Here is a 21,812-nt window from a genome sequence, read left to right as displayed (position 1 = left end):
TTAAGTTTCAGGGTGGAATTATTTAATCATTATCTTTAAACATATAAATTCCTTTATCACACTGTCTGTGATTTATTTAGAATTCAAGGCACACTTAATCAGCATGGCTACCACAGCACTCTGCAGTGATACGCCATCACATCTGGTTTGGGCTTGGTGGGACTATCATTTGTTTTTCAACAGGACAATGACCCAAAACACACCTCCAGGCTGTGTAAGGGCTATTTGACCAAGAGGGAGAATAATGGAGTGCTGCATCAGATGACCTGGCCTCCACAATCCCCCGACCTCAACCAAATTGAGATGGTTAGGGATGAGTTGGACCGTAGAGTGAAGGAAAAGCAGTCAACAAGTGCTCAGCATATGTGGGAACTCCTTCAAGACTGTTAGAAAAGCATTCCAGGTGAAGCTGGTTGAGAGAATGCCAAGAGTGTGCAAAGCTGTCATCAAGGCAAAGGGTGACTATTTGAAGAATCTTAAATATAAAATATGTTTTGATTTGTTTAACACTTTTTTGGCTACTACAATATTCGAATTCACAACCTTTGGGTTGCTAGACATTCTGGTTATATGCCCACCCATTGCCTTAAGTAACCATCTGTCGTATGTAACCATACCAAACATAACATATCATACTAAATGGAGTGTCTCGGATTTACTTACAGAATAATACAAAATGCTCTGAGACCAGGTAGGTATTCATTATCAGTTCTCTATGTCTTACAAGTAGTATGGAGTTGCGGCATGGAGTATTGTTTCTTCATCCTATGTAATCTATTACTGAATTTGCTGATGTTTTTTTCCCCCTCTTCTGAGAAATTAGTCAGTAACCACGTTTCCATCCAACCATTTTATGCAGATTAATTACCTGACGCATGAAAAAAGAAACTACGGGGCTGATGGAAACATGAAATGCCGATACAATTTTATTAAGGCCGACAGACAATTTATTCGTTCAACATGGTGGGATCTTTTTGTGTCAGTTAAATAAATGATGTGAGAAATGACAGTGGAAACGCCTTTATGCACAAATATTGCTATAATAACTATCATATCGAAGTAAACTTGGAGTCATGCGATGATGTGTTGTGTTGTCCTCCCGGGACACTACGACTCGGGAAGGCATGCAGTGTATTAGCAGTGGTGGAAAAATTTCCCAATTGTCATACTTGAGTAAAAGTATAGATGCCTTAATAGAAAATGATTCAATTAAAAGTGAAAGTCACCCAGTAAAATACTACTTGAGTAAAAGGATATATTTGGTTTTAAATACACTTAAGTATCAAAATGTAATTGCTAAAATATACTTAAGTATTGAAAGTAGAAGTACAAATGATTTCAAATTCCTTATCTTAAGAAAACCAGACAGCACCATTTTCTTGTTTTTTAAATGTACAAATAGTCAGGGCCACACTCCAACACTCAGACATAATTTACAAACGAAGCATTAGTGTTTAGTGAGTCCACCAGATCAGAGGCAGTGGGCATGACCAGAGATGTTCTCTTGATAAGTGCGTGAATTGGACCATTTCCCTGTCCTGCTAAGCATTCAAAATGGAATGAGTACTTTTGGGTGTCAGGTAAAATGTATGGAGTAAAACGTACACTATTTTCTTAAGGAATGTAGTGAAGTAAAGTAGTCAAAAATATAAATAGTTAAGTAAAGTACAGATACCCTCCAAAACTACTTAAGTAGTACTTTAAAGTATTTTTACTTAAGTACTTTACACCACTGTTTGTTAGTCTACAGATGAAATAAATGAACTTCACAGAGTGGTGAATGTGCAAGGGAATGAGCTTGATGCTCCTTTCCAATAAATATTGAGGGTCTTATTCTGGTGAGCAATTCTGGTGTCTGTAACCATTTAGAGAAAGCCTACTTAAAACAATTTGTTTCATTTTATTATAATTTTATTAAAATTATTCATTGTCTTTTTAGGTCTTATCAATAGCCTAGTGAATGTAAACTTTCTTATTGACAACATTTGGTATGTCCATGGCTCAGACATAATGAATGCATTTCAGCGTGAATGCTATGTTTAACATTATTAACTGGATGGTTCGAGTCCTGAATGCTGATTGGCTGACAGCCGTGGTATATCAGACCGTATACCACGGGTATGGCAAAACCCTTATTTTTACTGCTCTAATTCCATTGGTAAACAGTTTATAATAGCAATAAGGCACCTCAGGGGTTTGTGATATATGGCCAATATACAACAGCTAAGGGCTGTGTCCAGGCACTCCGTGTTGCGTCGTGCTAAGAACTGCCCTTAGCCGGTATATTGGCCATATACCACACCCCCTCTCGGGCCTTATTGCTTAAATATATTTCCATATTGAAACCATGCAATTACTCAGAACAATGTGGACTGCAAACATGTTAAACATATTTAGCAAATATGGGATAGGCCTAGATTGATTTCTTTTTGTTTCTGTAGGCTATTTAACAAACTAGGCTATAACGGACTAACGTTAGAATTGGAGTTGATGAGAATGCAATACATAAAAGACCATAAATACACAACTTGAAGCAACCACATATTTAGCCATGGAGTTCGTTCTGATTGGCCAGTGAAGGGTCGTCACTCCTTACCACAGATCCAAAGTCATAAACCCTTCCTATTTCTACAATTTGTCTTCTTAAAATCTGATTTTAAACCTAACTCTAACCTTAACCACATTGCTAACCTTTTGCCTAACCTTAAAGCTGCAATATGTAACTTTTTGTGCTACCCCACAGAAATGTGAGTTATAGATATGTCATTCACCTCGATAGCAAGTCTAAGAAGCTGTAGATCCGTTCTGTGCGCTGTTTCTATACTTCCCTTTCTTAAGTTTAATTTTTGTGTCTTACTTTCGGTTTCATACACCAGCTGAAAATACTATATTTTGGGTTATTGAAAATATATTTCACTGCAGTTTAGATGGTACAATGATTCTCTACACTGCTTGTTTTGGCACATAAACTGAAATTAGGCGAACTACTCGAATTTTCACAACCAGGAAATGGCAGAGCGATTTCTGCATATTGCACCTTTAAATTAAGACCAAAAAGCACATTTTTGTTTTCATGAATTTTTACAATACAGCCAATTTTGTTGTGGTTGTGGCTTATGTAACTAGTGACAACTGGGGTCAAGCCTCAACACCTACATCTTGCTTATTCATCAAAACCCAGACTTTTTACACCAGCTACCTTGCCCATAATTCCAACTGTGAAATAAAATAAATATTTTACACACCCCTGAACCTATAGCACTACCACCCCAGCCTCGCTAAGATTTACCATTAGGTTTGTTAAAATAGAGCCCCAAATCTACTATGATCAGTATCTTTCAAGCTGAGAGCAGACTTTTTTTTGTTGAACAGTATCTTTGCAAGAATAGAGTAGAAAATAATAGAATTAACAACTTTATTCAATCTACATCACCTCAGTAAGGTAAATATTCAACTGTCTTTGTTCTAGCATAGGTTTACTGTCTCTGTAAAAACAAGTATTTTTTTAGTCCTGTTTCAAATGACAAGCTAACAAAGTGTTAATAAGGGGTATGTGGTTAATTACCCTCTTACCCAAAAACACTTCACATGTACATCTCAAGCCACACGGCTACGATTTATCCCCATTGTGGACACTCCTATGTCTGAGAAGGCTACTCAGGAAGGAGAAGCTCTTGTAACATAGTTTGCACTTGAAGGACCTCTCCTTGGTGTGAACGGTCTGGTGCTTATTCACAGTACACCTCAGTAAAGTGCTTACCAAACATGGGGTAGGCGCACAGCTTGTCGGCGTCCATCCTAATGCTCGACCTCCCACGTTGTGACCCAATGACACCAGAGGAGGGAGAAGCAGGAGCCACCACCCTCAGGTGGTTAGTCATTGAGCTCCCTCTAGACATTGTTGTGGGTGTTGTTGGGATTGTGTGCTGTGTTGTAGGCTAAGTAACTTTCGTGTCCATATGTGAATTAAATATGTTTTGGTTCGACTGAGAGAAGGGAAAGTCAGTCCCTACAATGATACAAAAATAACCAAGTAAGTCAGCACAGAGTCAATTTTGTATTTAATTTAAACCAAATAGTCCTACACTCATAACGTGAAGATCAGTACTTTTATAGCAAAATATGATACGTGACAAGTTGAATAACTTTTCTCACTATGGTAACACTTTACCGTACATCTAGTACCCTCGCTTTAATAAAATACATTTTAGAATACTTTGGAAAAGGATAAAACATTACATTGCACACAAACAGGACAGGGTTGTCACTTTACATCAGCGAAGCACTTTTACAGACACCATATCATCTACTCTGCCTCATCACACATTATTTCCTCAGTTTACCTCATCCAGTTCCCTACTACATCCCAAACTAATACTAAATCATCAAATCAAATTATATTGGTCACATACGTGTTAGCAATGTTATTGCGGGTGTAGCGAAATGCTTATAAATGCGTGTACTACATTACATGTCCCTATACTCTAGACATGGGTCGTGTGCATTTTCTGCTGATCTATCCTGACGTGTCTCCTCTCTGAGAACCTCTTTCCGCAGTGCGTACAGTCGAACGGCCTCTCCCGTGTGGACCTTCAGGTGCACTTTCATATTGTGCTGGTGGGAGAACCTTTTCTCACACTGGGGGCAGCTGTAGGGTTTCTCCCCTGTGTGGACCCTCTGATGCCTCTTCAGGTGGGTCGATCGGGAGAAACGGGCCCGGCACAGGTGGCAGCCGAACGGTTTCTCCCCTGTGTGTATCCTCTGGTGGATCTCCACCTGTTTGGGGAAACTGAAAGCTTTCCCACAGAACGAACACGGGAAGCGTTTTTCTTTACTGATTCCGTCTCTACTACTGTCATTTGTCAATGGGCTTGTGTAGCCATTTAGTGTTGAAGCATTGTCTGAGGTCTGGTTTAACATAAGGAGAGTGTGAGGAGGATGAAGGCCAGGGAGGGTCTGTGTTGTCACAGGGTCCATGTTCCAGTTGATAGAGCCTATAGAAGGCAGGCTGAAGGCAGCATCTGTTAGAGGGTTAACCTGAGGCGCCATCAGTCTCTCTGAATCACAACTATAGGAGCAGGACGGAGCATCACTAGCCGAGTCTGTGTCTGTTCTCTCCAACCGCATACGGACACCTCCACGTCCCCGCAGACCAAATCTACGCCTCGCAGTGGTCTCAGCCAGTCTGTTGTCATGGAGACTAAGTTCAGTTGTGGTTTTGTGTTCGGCTGTTTGTTTCTGGTTGTGGTTAACAGTGTTGATCCCCAGCCCAGAGTTGAGCACGCTGTCCCATCCACAGACCTCGACCATGTCACTTCTGGACCTGGCCTGCTCAGTGACGTTCTCCTCTGGGCCCTTGACTGCACCGGTCTGGCAATCCAAAATGGCCATCCAATCTCCTCTGTTAACCTCCAGCCAACCACCTGCAGGAAGAGGTAACAAAACAGACTATAAGAATATTTAGAAGATAAATACACAACGCAGAGGATGAGAGGACAAGAGTAAATAGTTGGTCTTCAGTTCCACAGCTGTTTAGAATCTGTGGAATGTCAGTCCTGCACGCAGAGCTACGAGTGCCACGTTTTCATTGGTCTGTACATTGAGTCTGGAGCAGGATACTTGTTATTTGGCCATTGGCCCAGTTGTACTGCAAGGACTTCTGATTGGTCAACCCCACACTATGGTGGGGGGTTATGAATGACATCCTGTTCCTTTGTTCTGTGGAGAAAAGCTGAGGACAGGGGAGACTGAACATCTACCTCCCAGCATAACATCTATGATTTGTCCTCTTTGAATAAACCTATTTTTCTCCCCGATTTGCCTTGGGGTTTGTGTTATTGAAGAATAACATCAACTGCTAACAAGACTTTATAAACATGCCAGAGAAAACATAACGTTATGACTATGACTACTGTTCCCTGAAGGAGTGAAACTGGATTTATTCCTTAAATTTAAATACCGCTCTTCACCAAGCCCAGGAACGGGCGGCGCAGGGCCAAACGGGTGTTGTACCTAATTTTTCTCCTTCAGGGAACAGTATTATAGACATAACATTACGTTCCCTTTCAGTCAGTCCATTTCGGAATAGCACACTATGGGAAAATATAATCACGCCCTAGCCGACCCCAACGGATACTAAATGAAACAGCCCATTGCAGACCACCCACAGCGTGCTGCCTAGTTATTTCCCATCCCAGCTGTAAGCACATTGTGGGCTACACTGGAGCAGTGACATCCAAGCGATAAAACCTTTAAAAAATGTGTGGTGATGCTCAACTCGCCGTGGCACAAATATCTCCTCTAGTCAACCTTTTAAACAATGCCCAATATGCTGCCAGACCCCTTGTGAAGTAGGAGCTGGAACAGCTAGGTAACCCTTGCCGCTATATGCCAGGGAGATAGCCTCCACAACCCAGTGGGAGAGAGAGTGTTTAGAGAGCGCCCTGCCGGGAGCTGGATTAGCGACACATACAAAAAGCTGGTCACATAACTGGATATCCCAGGTCAGTTCAAAGTACGTGCGTAAAGCGCACACCGGACATGTAACCTTTTTTGCTTTTCAGAAGCAAAACGAGGAGGCGAAAAGGGAAATAGCTCAAAAGCTAAAAGGACCTGTAGAACATGACTTTCGGGGCAAAGGCTGCATTGTCAACCTTTGGGCGAACTGAGTCCAAGAAGAGTGTACGGATAACGCGTGAAAGTCCCCAACAAGTTTAACTGAGGCCAAAGCCATGAGTATAGATCTTTTGAAGAAGAGGATCTTCAGATCCACCGACTCCAGAGGCTCAAAGAGGGCCGCACATAGTGCCTCCAAAACCAGAGCCAAGTCCCATGTGGGCACAATAGGTTTAGAGACCGGTCGGAGACAACGTACACCTTTCAGGAACTGCACAATCAGGGGGTGGGCTCCCAGTGAGGCTCCGTCAATTCCCACATGACAGGCTGAGATGGCGGCCATGTACACTTTTAATGTTGAGAATGCCCACCCCTGCTCGAAATGCTCCTGTAGGAACATAAGGATGTCTCTCAAAGAGCACTGATAAGGAACAAGTCCTTAATCTAGGCCCCAGAGCTCAAACGCTTACCACTTATATGCATACAGCCCTGTTGTGGAGAGCACCCTTGCAGACTGAATGGTAGCAATAACATTTGGCGGTAAACCTCTAGCCATCAGATTGGCCCTCTCAGGGGCCAGGCCCATTGGAACCGAATATCCGGCCTCCCATGCCAAACCTGCCTGTGCGCCTGGGACAAGGCCACTGGTGCACCAAAGCGATCGTTTTCAACTGAGCACTGGTCCCTCCATGAGAAAAATAGACGACACTGTGCGTTTCCCGGCAACGTTGGCCCTAGTCTCCACTCCTGAGTGCCAAGTACACAGTCAGAAGTTACAGGTAATTGATAAGCCGGGCACTATGACACCGTCCGTACTTTCCGAATTGAGTAACCCATTGCACAGTGCGCCCCCACCCCTGGGGGGATGAGTCTGTTGTGACCACCTTGCGGAACAACACCTGGGCCATGAGAACCCCTTGCGACAGTAGCTGGGGATCCCTCCACTGGGCCAGTGCACGAAGGTATGTCGGGGACACTGGAATTGACAAGTTTAGGTGGCAAGATGCTTCCAAGCGCGTTGCTAGCACCCAGCACTGGAACAGCTGCATCAATAATAGTTCCAGGGGACTGACCACCATATCATAGAAGCCATCCTCCCCAGTAGGCGCAGGAACTGGTGAAAACGTACTGTGCGGCCCAACCAAAATTGGGTCAAGCAGAGCTGGAAGCTCTTTTTCTGGTTTACAATAAAAACCTAGAGAATGAACATGGGGCACCAGCCTCGATGTGTGTAACACTGCTTGTTCCTTTGACTGCTATCAGCCAACTGTCTAGATTGGCACCCATCAGGGGCTGAGGGTGTTGGCCTGAGCCGCCTCCACCACCCGTGAAAAGACGAGAGGCGAGAGGGACAAGCCGAACAGGAGTACCAAAAACTTGTAGGCTATCGCCTCGTAATGGAACCTCAGGAACTTTATGTGACTGGGGTACATGGGCACAAGAAAGTACGCATCCTTTAGGCCGATAGTGGGTGAACCAATTGCCTGGACACATGGACAGTAATAGCCACTGGTTTGTGAGCATTTTGAACTTGCGAACTGTGAGATGCTTGTTCAGGGCACGCATGTCTAGAATAGGGCTTAAACCACCGTCCCTTTTCGGAACCAGGAAATACAGACTGTACCAGCTGTCCTGGGCTTCCAACAGAGGAACCATTCATTCTGCCTGTTTCTGGAGCAGGGAGGATATTCCTCCCTTAATACTGGCACTGAGGCCAGGGGAACAGTTGACATGATGATGCCGCAAAACGTGGGGGTGATTCGTACAACGATGATCCAGGGCAGATCAGGCAGCGAGTCTCCTGTAAAGTGCCATCTGAGGCATGACGCCCCCAGTAGTGGCCTGGGAAAAATATGTTTCCACCACACTCGACAAACTTGTGTCTGAATGTGGAGGGACAGGTTTTATTGAACTCATATGTGGAATACACAACACTCCTAACATCCGCAAACAATGGGGTTGAAACAATTTGTTTAGGTGGAAACGTTTGCCTGAAGTCTCCTTTCCTGTGCCGTAGCAGGACCATGTCGCCCCTGGAAGCGGTGCGGCGCTTGTGCCAGGCAGATTGGCGTTGCGCCTGTCAATCAGGCCGGTGCTGGGCCGGGCCCCTGGGACAGCCCACTTAGCCGGCCCAGCATCCCCAAAGGAGGGAGAAAAGTACGCCGCGCCTCTTCCTGGCCTTGAACCAGGCCTGCATGGCCCCCAGGGCCAAACCGAACAACCCCGGAGGACAAATCGGCTCAGAGGTACATTTGTCTGTCCCGCTCTCTCTGAAAACGTCAAAGATGACAGTGTGCCACCACAGTAGCGCCCCTGCTCTTGCCGAGTGCCAGAATGGTGCACCGGGACGTGAGCAGAATGAAGTCGGCCGTAACACGAATCTCATCCAGGAGATCTGTGTGGGGCTCTCCTGCAGCCAAAGCCATGCCAAGCTCCGGCAGCAACTCTGTCTGGTAGACCTGCAGTACAGTTATAGACAACAGGGATCAGCCACCCCCTCTGTGCAATACACCTTATCCAGCTGAGCAGGTGAAAAGCGACAGTGCTTGTTAGGGAGCGTAGGATCCGCATTAGCCACACCCTTGTTAGCCAACAGGCTAGGTAGCTTGCTATAGACTGGAGGCGTGTGCACCAGCCCCGCCCAATCCATCCCCTCCAGATCCATGAAGGAGGCACACCAATGCAGCATCAGCTGAGCTGAATGCGGGTTGGACCAGGTTGTCATAAATTCTTCGATGAAATCCAGAAACAGGGGTAGGTGGTGCTTGACTGTGGCAACCACAGGGGGCTGATACTTCCCACCGAACCTTGACTTTGCCACGGGTGTGAACATGGCCACTTCAACTCCAAAATGTATAGCCACCCTGCGGCACAATTCTATGAACAATAGGTTGGATACCAGGGTCTCCCCCACTACTCACGTAGCGTTAGGGGGTGGCTGTCTGGGAAGTCCTCTTACGGGAAACTCCTGGAGCGTCCAGAACACCATGTTGTCATCCGAAAACTGTGTCCTGTATGTCATCATGGGAGACAAACCAGCCGCCTCACTATCTCCTTGCTGGAGGCTTCCACCAAAGCCCCAAATCTCTCTCTGTTTCCTGCACCTCAGTCCCAGGCGAGATACCGGCATACGGGAAAGGAAAGTTGCCATCGGTAACTCCAAGCTTTCTCAAGAATGCGACACGTCTTGCCATGGAGTTTGCACGCAGTATGTGGCAATGCTCACACAGACTGGTTCAAGCGAGGGCTGCCTGAGCGTGTTCCAAGCCGAGACAAAACACACATAAATTGTGAGCATCTTTCAGAGAAATAGTATAACTGCATGACTGGGTGAATGAACACATCGTCGCCTCGGCCGCTTTCTTAACCGTTTTAATCATTTTCTTCCAGCAAATTGAAGAATAACTAATTGTTTGTGATTAGGAAACTTGTGAGAACAAATACAAACTAAAGCACACAACGTCCAGAGGGTGAGCACACTCTACCACTATGGGACAGTTTAGTTGGCGCAACATAAGGCTCGTTTTCCAATTGTTTGTTTTATTAGCGTGAATCGTTCCTGTTCACACCGAGGTGAAGAGCAGAATAATTGAAGGAAGGAATCTGTGCCTCATGTTTATCACCTGTGGAAAACGGGGCTTCCAGTGAGGCACAGATTTCATTGGCCTTGTCAGCTGAGATTGTAGATCTTTCAACCAAAGTCACGAGAGTGTGTTGTACCGAAGTTGACTGACTGAAGGGAAACTCATACATATTTTGAGTCAATTAACTGGTCAAGTTCATACATTATAATGTGTGTTTTTGTATACAAACATAAGTTGTATTAATTTCATTTTATAAAAGAATAATAACCAGTTGCATCACTATTTTATATGTAGGCTGTATGTATTTCTCTCTTACCTTGCTCCCCCATCTTTAATCCACTCAGCAGGTCAATGCTCTCTGGTCCATCTTCTATTGTCTCCTCTTTGACCAGCAGCAGATCAGGCTTCCCATCCTCCATGTCTACTGACTGTAAGAGAAGAGATACAGAGTGAGAGGATGTTGGATCAAGACATCTAATATGAGCACCCTGGTTTGGAGCATCTTCTGATTGGCCAATGAGGGATTGCTATGAGAACTATGCAAACATGTTAGTTTGATCAAAGATCAGTTCCCTGCCTGTCTACAGTCTTATTCATTATAATCTAAAAAGCAAAACTGATCCTAGATCAGCACTTGTACTCTGAGAGGCTTTGTGGATGCGGAGGGTAGTGCGCACGGCCCAGTACATCACAAGGGCCAAGCTTCCTGCCATCCAGGACCTCTATACCAGGCGGTATAGGAAGGCCCTAAAAGTTGCCAAAGACTCCAGCCACCCTAGTCATAGACTGTTCTCTCTGCTACCGTACGGCAAGCGGTACTGGAGCGCCAAGTATAGGTCCAAAAGGCTTAACAGCTTCTAACCCCAAGCCATAAGACTCCTTAACTGCTAACCGGACTATTTGCATTGACCCCCCCCCATTTTTACGCTGCTGCTACTCTGTGTTTATTATCTATGCAGTCACTTTACCTCTACCTACATGTACATATTACCTCAATTACCTCTACTGACCTGTGCCCCCGCGCATCGACTCTGTACCGTTACCCCCTGTGTATAGCCTTGTTACTGTTATTTTATTGTTGCTCTTTAATTATGTTATTTTTCAATTTTCTTATTTCTTCCACCATTTTTATTTATTGTTTACTTCAGTTTATTTAGTAAATACTTTAACTTATTTTTTCTTAAAACTGCATTGTTGGTTAGGGCTCGTAAGTAAGCATTTCACTGTTGTATTCTGCGCATGTGACAAATAAAATATGATTTGATCTAATACCATTCAGAGAGTAGTTTACATTGGGCTCACCTCAGTGAGACTGTGTGTGGTCCTGTGCTGCTCAGCTGGTTCCTCTGTGGGTTCAGGAGGAGGTGTAGTCTGGTTGTCCTCCATGACCATGGTCCCCTCAGGGTTCCCCAGACCCTCCTCACTCCCCTCCTCCTTAACCAGCAGCACCTCTGGACCCTCCTCCTCCTGGAAGAGAGCCATAATACAGATTACACAGACATACACTCCCTCAGGTACATACACACAGATAATAAACACACTTTAATGATGGATGGGCCATACTTGTGAACATTAGAAACAGTTCAAATTCAAACAAATGCTCTGTCACAATGTGCATCAGCTAATTAAAATGGTCAATGTTCTTGCAAGTGATAGAACGCACACACAGATAATAAACACACTTTCAACATGGAGTGTTTACCCATCCCCACTATGTTTGAGTCGTTACTGTAGTTACAGAATGATGACTTCATTGTTGTTAAACCCATCATGGTGGACATAAATATGATGTTGTGGGTAAAAATAAGTCAGCTATGATAAGTCAAAATTTATCAGACAAACCTGACTAAACTATTTTGAAGTGTACAGTAAGTGTTTCAGACCCCTTGCAAATGTATAAATTGTTTTTTTTGTTTAAAAAAAAACTGAAATCACATTTACATAAGTAATCAGACCCTTTACTCAGTACTTTGTTGAAGCACTTTTGGCAGCGATTACAGCCTCAAGTCTTCTTGGGTATGACGCTACAAAAATGTTGGGAGTTTCTCCCATTCTTTTCATCAGATCCTCTCAAGCTCTGTCAGGTTGGCTGGGGAACGTCACTGTACAGCTATTTTCAGGTCTCTCCAGAGATGTTCAAATCGAGTTCAAGTCTGGGCTCTGGCTGGGCCACTCAAGGACATTCAGAGACTCGTGCCAAAGCCACTCCTGCGTTGTCTTGGCTGTGTGCTTAGGGTCGTTGTCTTGTTGGAAGGTGAACCTTCACCCCAGTCTGAGGTCCTGAGCGCTCTGGAGCAGGTTTTCATCAAGGATCTTTCTGTACTTTGCTCCGTTCACCTTTGCCTCGATTCTGACTAGTCTCTCAGTCCCTGCCGCTGAAAAACATCCCCACAGCATGATGCTGCCACTACCATGCTTCACCGTAGGGATGGTGCCAGGTTTCCTCCAAACGTTCAGGCAAAAGAGTTCAAATCTTGGTTTCATCTGACCAGAGAATCTGGTTTCTCATGGTCTGAGAGTCCTTTAGGTGCCTTTTGGCAAACTCCAAGCGGGTAGTGATGTGCCTTTTACTGAGGAGCGGCTTCCGTCTGGCCACTCTACCATAAAGGCCTGAATGCTGGAGTGTTGCAGAGGTGGTTGTCCTTCTGGAAGGTTCTCCCATCTCCACAGAGGAACTCTAGAGCTCTGTCAGAGTAGCCATCAGGTTCTTGGTCACTTTCCTGACCAAGGCCCTTCTCCACTTATTGCTCAGTTTGGCTGGGCAGCCAGCTCTAGGAAGAGTCTTGGGGGGTTCCCAACTTCTTCCATTTAAGAATGATGGAGGCCACTGTGTTCTTGGGGACCTTCAATGCTGCAGTCATTTTTTGGTACCCTTCCCCAGATCTGTGCCTCGACACAATCCTGTCTCGGAGCTCTACGGACAATTCCTTTGACCTCATGGCTTGATTTTTGCTCCGACATGCACTGTCAACTGTGGGACCTTATATAGACAGGTGTGTGCCTTTCCAAATCATGTCCAATCAATTGAATTTACCAGAGGTGGACTCCAATCAAGCTGTAGAAACATCTCAAGGATGACCAAATGGAAACAGGATGCACCGGAGCTCAATTTCAAGTCTCATAGCAAAGGGTCTGAATACATACTTAAATAAGGCATTAATATTTTTCTATTTTTAATACATTGGCAAAAATTTCTAAAAACCTGTGTTCGCTTTGTCATTATGGGCTATTGTGTTGATTGAGGAGTTTTCTTTAAATTTGATCCATTTTAGAATAAAGCTGTAAATAACAAAATGTGGAAAATGCAAGGGGTCTGAATACTTTCTGAATGCACTCTATATTGTGAACTTCCTGACGAGCAGTCTCCAGGTGGTGAGGGTAGGCACATCCGCCACGCTGACCCTCAACACGGGGCCTCTCAGGGGTGCGTGCTTAGTCCCCTCCCATACTCCCTGTTCACCCACGAATACGCTCACGCGAACTACTCCAACACCACCATTAAGTTTGCTGACGACACGACAGTGGTAGGCCTGATCACCGACGATGAGACAGCCTATAGGCAGGAGGTCAGTGACCTGGCAGTGTGGTGCCAGGACAACAACCTTTCCCTCAATGTCAGCAAGACAAAGGTGCTGATCGTGGACCACAGGAAACGGAGAGCCGAGCACACCCCCATCCACAGGGCTTTAGTGGAGCGGGTCGAGAGTCTCAATCTTGGTGTTCACATCACAGGACCCGAGCTCTCTGCCATCCAGGACCTCTATACCAGGTGTGTGCTTAGTTCCCTCCTATACTCCCTGTTCACCCATGACTGCGCGGGCATTTTTTTGCTTATCTGTACTTTACCATTTATATTTTCTACATCTTTTATTTTAACTCCACAACATTCCTAAAGAAAAGAATGTACTTTCAACTCCATGCATTTTCCCTGACACCCAAAAGTACTCTTACATTTTGAATGCTTAGCAGGACAGGAAATTGCCAAATTCCCACATTTACCAAGAGAACGTCCCTGGTCATCCCTACTGCCTCTGATCTTGTGGAAGCACTAAATACATGCTTTGTTTGTAAATTACTTTTGACACATAAGTATATTTAAAACCAAATATTTTCACTCAAGTAGTACTTTAGTGGGTGCCTTTCACTTGAGACATTTTCTATGAAGGTATCTTTACTTTTACTCAAGTATGACATTTGGGTACTTTTTCCACCACTGCTAAAGAGAGCCTCATTGGAAGTCTTAGAATGAAAAGTCCCATTTTGAATACAACATATGAAAATCACACATATATACACACACACCAAACAAAAATATAAACGCAACATGTTGTGTTGGTCCCATGTTTCATGAGCTGAAATAAAAGATCCCCGAAATGTTCCATATGCACAAAAAGCTTATTTGTCTCAAATTTTGTGCACAAATTTGTTTACATCCCTATTAGTGAGCAATTGTCTTTTGCCAAGATAATCCATCTACCTGACAGGTGTGGCATATCAAGAATTTGATTCAACAGAAGGATCACTACAAAGGTGCACCTTGTGCTGGGGACAATAAAAGGCCACTAAAATGTGCCGTTTTGTCAAACACAATGCCACAGATGTCTACATTTTTGAGGGAGAGTGCGATTGGCATGCTGACTGCAGGAATGTCAACCAGAGCTGTTGCCAGATAATTTAATGTTCATTTCTCTACCATAAGCCGCCTCCAACGTTGTTTTAGAGAATTTAGCAGTACGTCCACCCGGCCTCACAACCGCAGACCATGTGTAAACATTGCCAGCCCAGGACCTCCACATCTGGCTTCGCCACATGCGGAATAGTCTGAGAACAGCCACCTGGAAAGCTGATGAAACTGATGAGTGTTTCTGTCTGTAATGAAGCCCTTTTGTGGGGAAAAACTAATTCTGATTACCTGGGCCTGTCTCCCCAGTGGGTGGGCCTATTGCCTCCCAGGCCAATCCATGGCTGCGCCCCTGCCCAGTCATGTGAAATTCATAAAATTGACAGATTTCCTTATATGAACTGTAACTCAGTAAAATCTTGGAAATTGTTGCCCTTACATTTTTGTTCAGTGTAAGTAGTTGAATGGAAGCAAAGAAATATGCATTTGTGACAACATAGCCTACACAGTACAAACACAATATGTAACAGACTTTTTAGGCTTAAATATATCACACAATAGCTGAATGCAATATTCTACCCAGGAATATACAACACTGAAATCTGTTACTCTCGTTATTCCAAAGGCATCTGTGGATCTTTCCTGCTGACAACACTGAAAATTAATCTGTCTTTAATGCAGGGGTTGATCTAATTGTCAGAAGCTATCAAGTGGAATGGTTCCTTTATGTTATAGAGTGGAATGGTTTTTCTGCTGGTGTATCCTGAGGTAGTTCCTATCTGAGAACCTCTTTTCGCAGTACATACAGGCAAATGGCCTTTCTCCCGTATGGACATTCAGGTGCATCTTCAGATGGTGCTGGTGGGAGAACCTCTTCTCACACTGGGGGCAGCTGTAGGGTTTCTCCCCTGTGTGGACCCTCTGGTGCCTCTTCAGGTTGCAGGCCTGGGCGAAGCGCATGTGACACTGGGTACAATTGAAGGGTTTCACCCCTGTGTGGACCCTCTGGTGGATCTCCACCTTCTGGGGGCAGCTGAAGCCTTTGTTACAGAACATGCAGAGGAACCGCTTCTCTTTACCACCTGTTGTTGCTCCCCCTCCCTGAGCCTGAGCACTTTGGTCCTTTGAGTTCAATACCTGATCGAAAAGGACGCTGCTGTGTGAATCGGATGGTGCCAAGGACGTGGACACTGGGTCGCGATCCCCGAGTGTGTGTAAAGGTGAGTGGGTGGCGACATTTAGATTTGTCTCTAAGCTTTCCCTGTAGTCTAAAAACTCACTGGTGCTTCCCTGCGAGTGTCCTTCTCCTAAGTGAGTCTCGTCTGCATTCCATATCAGAGGAGCATCGCCCTCCACTTTCACCTCATCTACGACCGGACCCTCTCCTTTCTTATCTAGGAAGCCTTCAGAGTTTACACTACTACTGTACTGGTTCCAGTCCGCTCCCATTGGATTAGTCTGTGTATCTAAGTCCACAGGCATGTCACCGGGTAGCATCTCTGTCCCTGTAGTGTATGAACAGGACGGATCATTGCCAGTCTGTAACGTGTCACCTGAGTCCTGATGGGACAGAACCGTCCTCGTGCTCGTGTTACCATAAAGTAAATACTCTGAGCGGGGAGCAGGTGGACAGCCAAGTTGCCCCAGCCCCATTAAAGTCTCTGTATCTGTCTCTGACTTGAGGACGGCGTTCAGCGTTCCACTGACCTCCGTGATTCTGCGTCGGGTCCTGGGCTGTGCTGGGGCAGCGGTGGGGTCCTCCGTGGCTACATGGGACCCTCCAGTCTGGATGTCTCTGCTGTGCCGTGGGTCCTCCTCCTCTTCAGACCTCTCCAGCTTGACCCCAGGACTTGCATCTTCAGACTGACACAAGAAAAAATGAGGTAATTACTGATACATGAGTAGAATTGGATAACAATGTCATAGGGAAATCACACAAGCTCCACTATGGCAGATAAATGAGGATGTACATGTAAGCAAGTGAATAGCTGAGGGGAGCCTTTCTGAAATAAACTGGCCACATTTGATGTAGTGTAATTTTGATGTAATCAGGGTCTAAAATTAAACACCCACCAATTGCGTGTAGATTTTGACATTGGCGGGAAAGAATGTCTAATTCACCTGCTACGTTAGTGGGTGGTCACAGTCAGGGCTCTACAGTGCAAGCATGTTATAAAAATAGTCAAGTGAAGTATGGGCACAAGTGCAAGTTGTGATATATAGCTAAATAAATGCTGCAGTAGCTGTTTTGAAAGTATTTCAGCAGTTTTGTTTCATATCTGGTAATGCACAAAGAAATCGGAATTCAAACGTTATAGCTACCCCACCTTGCAAAGCAACACTGCCTGTCTGGTGGGCTGTGGGCGAAGTGCTGAAGGACTTGATTTTAGAAGCAATGCGCTCAGCCTTAAATGTTGGTCTAACTTACTCAAAAGTCTACTAAAATGAGACTTTGTCCTTGTGTTTCTTGTCTATTTACATTGCTTTGTTCACAAGCTAGGTTGCTTTCAATGTTTGAGTTTGCTTCCACGGATAGCAAAAAGAGACATGGTTGATCTCTACTAGTGAGATCATCACAGGCAAGTGTCCCTGTTACTATGGTAACCTTAAAGGGGCAGCTAAACATTTTTGCCTCTACTACGCATGCTCATGTTTTTTACATTTTTATTAATGGTGGCAAAAATATTTTGTCTGAAAAAAAATAAAAAATAATTCTGTGTGGCTGTTAGATTATAGCTTTAATTATGATTTTTAAAATATTTTTTATCTACCTGCCACAGTGCCTGGTATACAAAAAAAGTATGTTTTAGGCCCTGGATGTAATTCTATTACACTAACCTCTATCACGATAACATGCTGGGTTGAGGTTCCACACCCTTCATCAACAGTGATTGGTTGGTCATCTCTCCATGTATTGTGTACCGCTGGCTTCACAAAGCTTCTGTGGCCTCCAGTGAGATGTCCTTCACCTGAGAGAGTGATTGGGGGAAAAGAGGTGGTTAGGTTAGCTACTGTAAATGCTCAACACTATATTATACACTGAATATACAAAACATTAAGAACACCTTCCTAATACTGAGTTGCACCCCCTTTTGCCCTCAGAACAGCCTCAATTCATTGGGGTATGGACTCTACAAGGTGTCGAAAGCATTCTACAGGGATGCTGGTCCATGTTGACTCCAATGCTTCCCACAATTGTGTCAAGTTGGCTAGATGTCCTTTGGGTGGTGGACCATTCTTGCACGCTGTGTCAGACTCAATTATTAATTTGATAATAATTCAATATCTTAATTTAAGATGATACTAAATGAAGCAAACTCAGATTTGTACAATAAATCACATACACTACCGTTCAAAAGTTTGGAGTCACTTAGAAATATACTTGTTTTTGAAGGAAAAGCAATTTTTTTTGTCCATTAAAATATCAAATTTATCAAAAATACAGTGTAGACAGTCATTTACAACATTAACAATTGTAGCTGGAAACGGCATATTTTTAATGGGATATCTACATAGGCATACAGAGGCCCATTATCAGCAACCATCACTCCTGAGTTCCAATGGCACGTTGTGTTAGCTAATCCAAAAACCATCATTTTAAAAAGGCTAATTGATCATTAGAAAACCATTTTGCAATTATGTTAGCACAGCTGAAAAGTGTTGTTCTCATTAAAGAAGCAATAAAACTGGCCTTCTTTAGACTAGTTGAGTATCTGGAGCATCAGCATGTGGATTCGATTACAGGCTCAAAATGGCCAGAAACAAATAACTTTCTTCTGAAACTCGTCAGTCTATTCTTGTTCTGACAAATTAAGGATATTCCATGCGAGAAATTGCCAAGAAACTGAAGATCTCGTACAACGCTGTGTACTACTCCCTTCACAGAACCACGGTGCACAACTGAGCAAGAGGACAAGTACATTAGAGTGTCTAGTTTGAGACAGACGCCTCACAAGTTCTCAAATGGCACATTCATTAAATAGTACCCGCAAAATACCAGTCTCAACGTCAACAGTGAAGAGGCGACTCCGGGATGCTGGCCTTCAACTTGCCCAGTACAGCTTGGGTTGGCCTGATATTGAAAGACCAATATGGGATTCATGATTTTAGGTCATTCAGAGTGTGTCACGGTTTCTCATAATTTTTCACACAAAGGTGCCTTTCCTTCGCCAGTCATACCGTTTGGAAATGTTTGGGCAAAATGTAAGTATACCCACTTCTCCAAGCACCACTACACAACTGGAGATAATATTTATAGATCGAGTGATTATGTTCGATACATCATTGTTTTCAATGAGTAAATAATATGAAATGCAGTAAATTTGATAGTGTCTTTGTGCAAGATACTGTAGCAAGCTAAGTAATCAAGAGAATTATTGCATACCATCTCAAAACTGACCAAGACAAAATTCTGGTTAACACATCTAAATTCACACATGTGTAAAGGGGAACCGGGTGACACCACCCCTACAAAATGTACCTCTTGCCATTCCTCTGTATCGGTCGAGGACCTTGACACTACTGGGACGACTGGCGAGGACACGCTCTCGCATTGTCTTCTCTGCGCGCTCCCGTGCCACCTTCAGTTCGATTAGCTGAAGTTTCCTCCGCAATGCCGTGATTTCTTTCTGGCTTTGAGTTATTTCCAAACGAAACACTGCATAGTCGTCGTCTACGAGTTTACAGATCTCTGCCACGGCTGCATTCGCTAGCACCTCCATGATGGAGGCTATTTGAGTGTGAAAAACCATGGCCATTGTTAGCTAACGTTAGCAGCTAAGTTAGCGTTACTTACTAGATAACGTTAACATCTATCATCCAAGTCCTGTCGCCAACGCGAATGAAATATTATTTGGGGTAAGTGTTTAGTGCTGTGCAGTTAAATTCGTCATACTTTGAATTCCATGGTTGTTAAAATGTCTAAATGACAAAAACACAAACGTGAAAATTGTTCTTGACCATGTTTACTTCCGTTTACTTAGTCTTTGGAATTTGGTTGGCGGATCGCATCCAAATTGTAGGTGCATACACCGCCACCTACAGTCCTGGAGTGTGAGGCCAATCACAGCCTACCTACATAAAATTATCTTAATTAGTCCTGGTCCTCTAAGAAAGTTACATATAGCCGTAGACACCTACACTCGTTAAAAACCTATTACCCAATTCCACTACTTTTACCCTATCGTCTCCTGCACCATACCAACGGACTGGGAGAACGGGACACCACCCCTCAAAACACCCAGTAAAACTCTTATGAAGTCAAATCTTATACCCAAATACATCTCTGCAGCTGCCACCACATCCATTTTCTGTGATTTACTTTCCATTTCTGCGGTATAGTTGATAACCATCGCTAAGAAGCCAACCTTACTGAAGCATAACTCACTCGTTACCCTATCCCTCTGTACTGTTACAACTCAATTACACACTGGGATCCTCTCAGGACCCTCACCCGTGACCCATCCTCCTCCACTTTCTAAACTGCCTCAGCATACTACACCCTCTGCATTAGTCTGACTCTGGCCACTTCAATTTACCTCTCTCGCACTGGACACATCCAAACCCCAGCAAGATGGGCACCCCTACAGTTAACACACACAACTACACAATCCTCTGTCCCATGCCCTCCTGCACACTTCCCACATCTTGGAATCTCCCTCCTACACACTGCTGCACCTGAAACAATGCAGTGGATTTGGCACAAAAGCTCTAACAGGATAACTGATATCCTAACATGACTGCCGGGTAGACTGACTCAAAGGACTGACAGTGACTCCTCTTTCCCCACCGGGTCTGCGACGCACCAAATGGGGGGGCGTCACAAACACCAGGAATCTAAAACTTCAATTGCTCCAGCGCCACACTTAACGCTACCCCAGAAATCACTCCTTTCTATGATGCCCTCTTCCTAAGAGCAAAGCAAAAAACTGATCTTGACCCAAGTTGCGTGACACGGAGTGCCTGCTCCCTCTGATCAGAAGAAACACAAACAAATATCACAAGTTCACTACAGGTTACCTTCACTGATTCAACTGCACCCAACTCCTTCTACACTGAAGAGAAAGGATCTTATGGGTTGGCCTCATTGCTCAAAGGGTGTGGCTAAATAAAAAGTAAAGCACGCTGTTCTTTGAAATACGGTACTGTTTATTACATTACACATCAAATCTCCCGTTATGTTCGTCACTACTTACCACAGTCAAAATCATAAACCCTGCCTATTTTTACAATTTCTGTTCTTAAAATCGGATTTTAAACCTATTAACCTTAACCACACTACTAACCTTACGCATAACCCAGGAATATAAATATGTGAATGGTGCATATAGACAGTATATGAATAGAAAAGGCTTGTACAACAGTAAATACAGTGCATTCGGAAAGTATTCAGACTCCTTCCCCTTTTCCACAATTTGTTACGTTACATCCTTATTCTAACATGGATTTAATGATTCCCCCCCCCCCTCATTAATCTACACACAATACCGCATAATGACAAAGCGAAAACAGGTTTAGACAAAAACAGAAATACCTTATTTACAGTTGAAGTCAGAAGTTTACATACACCTTAGCCAAATACATTTCAACTCAGTTTTTCACAATTCCTGACATTTAATCCTAGTAAAAATTCCCTAATTGACATCATTTGACTCAATTGGGGGTGTACCTGTGGATGTATTTCAAGGTCTACCTTCAAACTCAGTGCCTCTTTGCTTGACATCATGGGAAAATCAAAAGAAATCAGCCAAGACCTCAGATTTTGTTTTTGTGTAGACCTCCACAAGTCTGGTTCAGCCTGAAGGTACCACGTTCATCTGTACAAACAATAGTACGCAAGTATAAACACCATGGGACCACACAGCCATCATACCGCTCAGGAAGGAGACGCGTTCTGTCTCCTAGAGATGAATGTACTTTGATTTGCACATTTCGAACCAATCTCAGAACAGCAGCAAAGGACATTGTGAAGATGCTGGAGGAAACAGGTACAA

At 44.0% G+C, this 21,812-nt stretch overlaps 1 pseudogene; it reads right to left on the bottom strand.

Annotated features, from left to right (window-relative positions):
* Window positions 1–4,044: 4,044 nt before the first annotated feature.
* LOC139566768 (uncharacterized) lies at window positions 4,045–19,814 on the bottom strand (annotated as a pseudogene).
* Window positions 19,815–21,812: the final 1,998 nt, after the last annotated feature.

This window comes from Salvelinus alpinus, chromosome 39 (genome assembly GCF_045679555.1).
Source record: "Salvelinus alpinus chromosome 39, SLU_Salpinus.1, whole genome shotgun sequence".
Lineage (NCBI taxonomy): Eukaryota > Metazoa > Chordata > Actinopteri > Salmoniformes > Salmonidae > Salvelinus > Salvelinus alpinus.
This window is presented reverse-complemented; position numbering and strand designations above follow the sequence as displayed.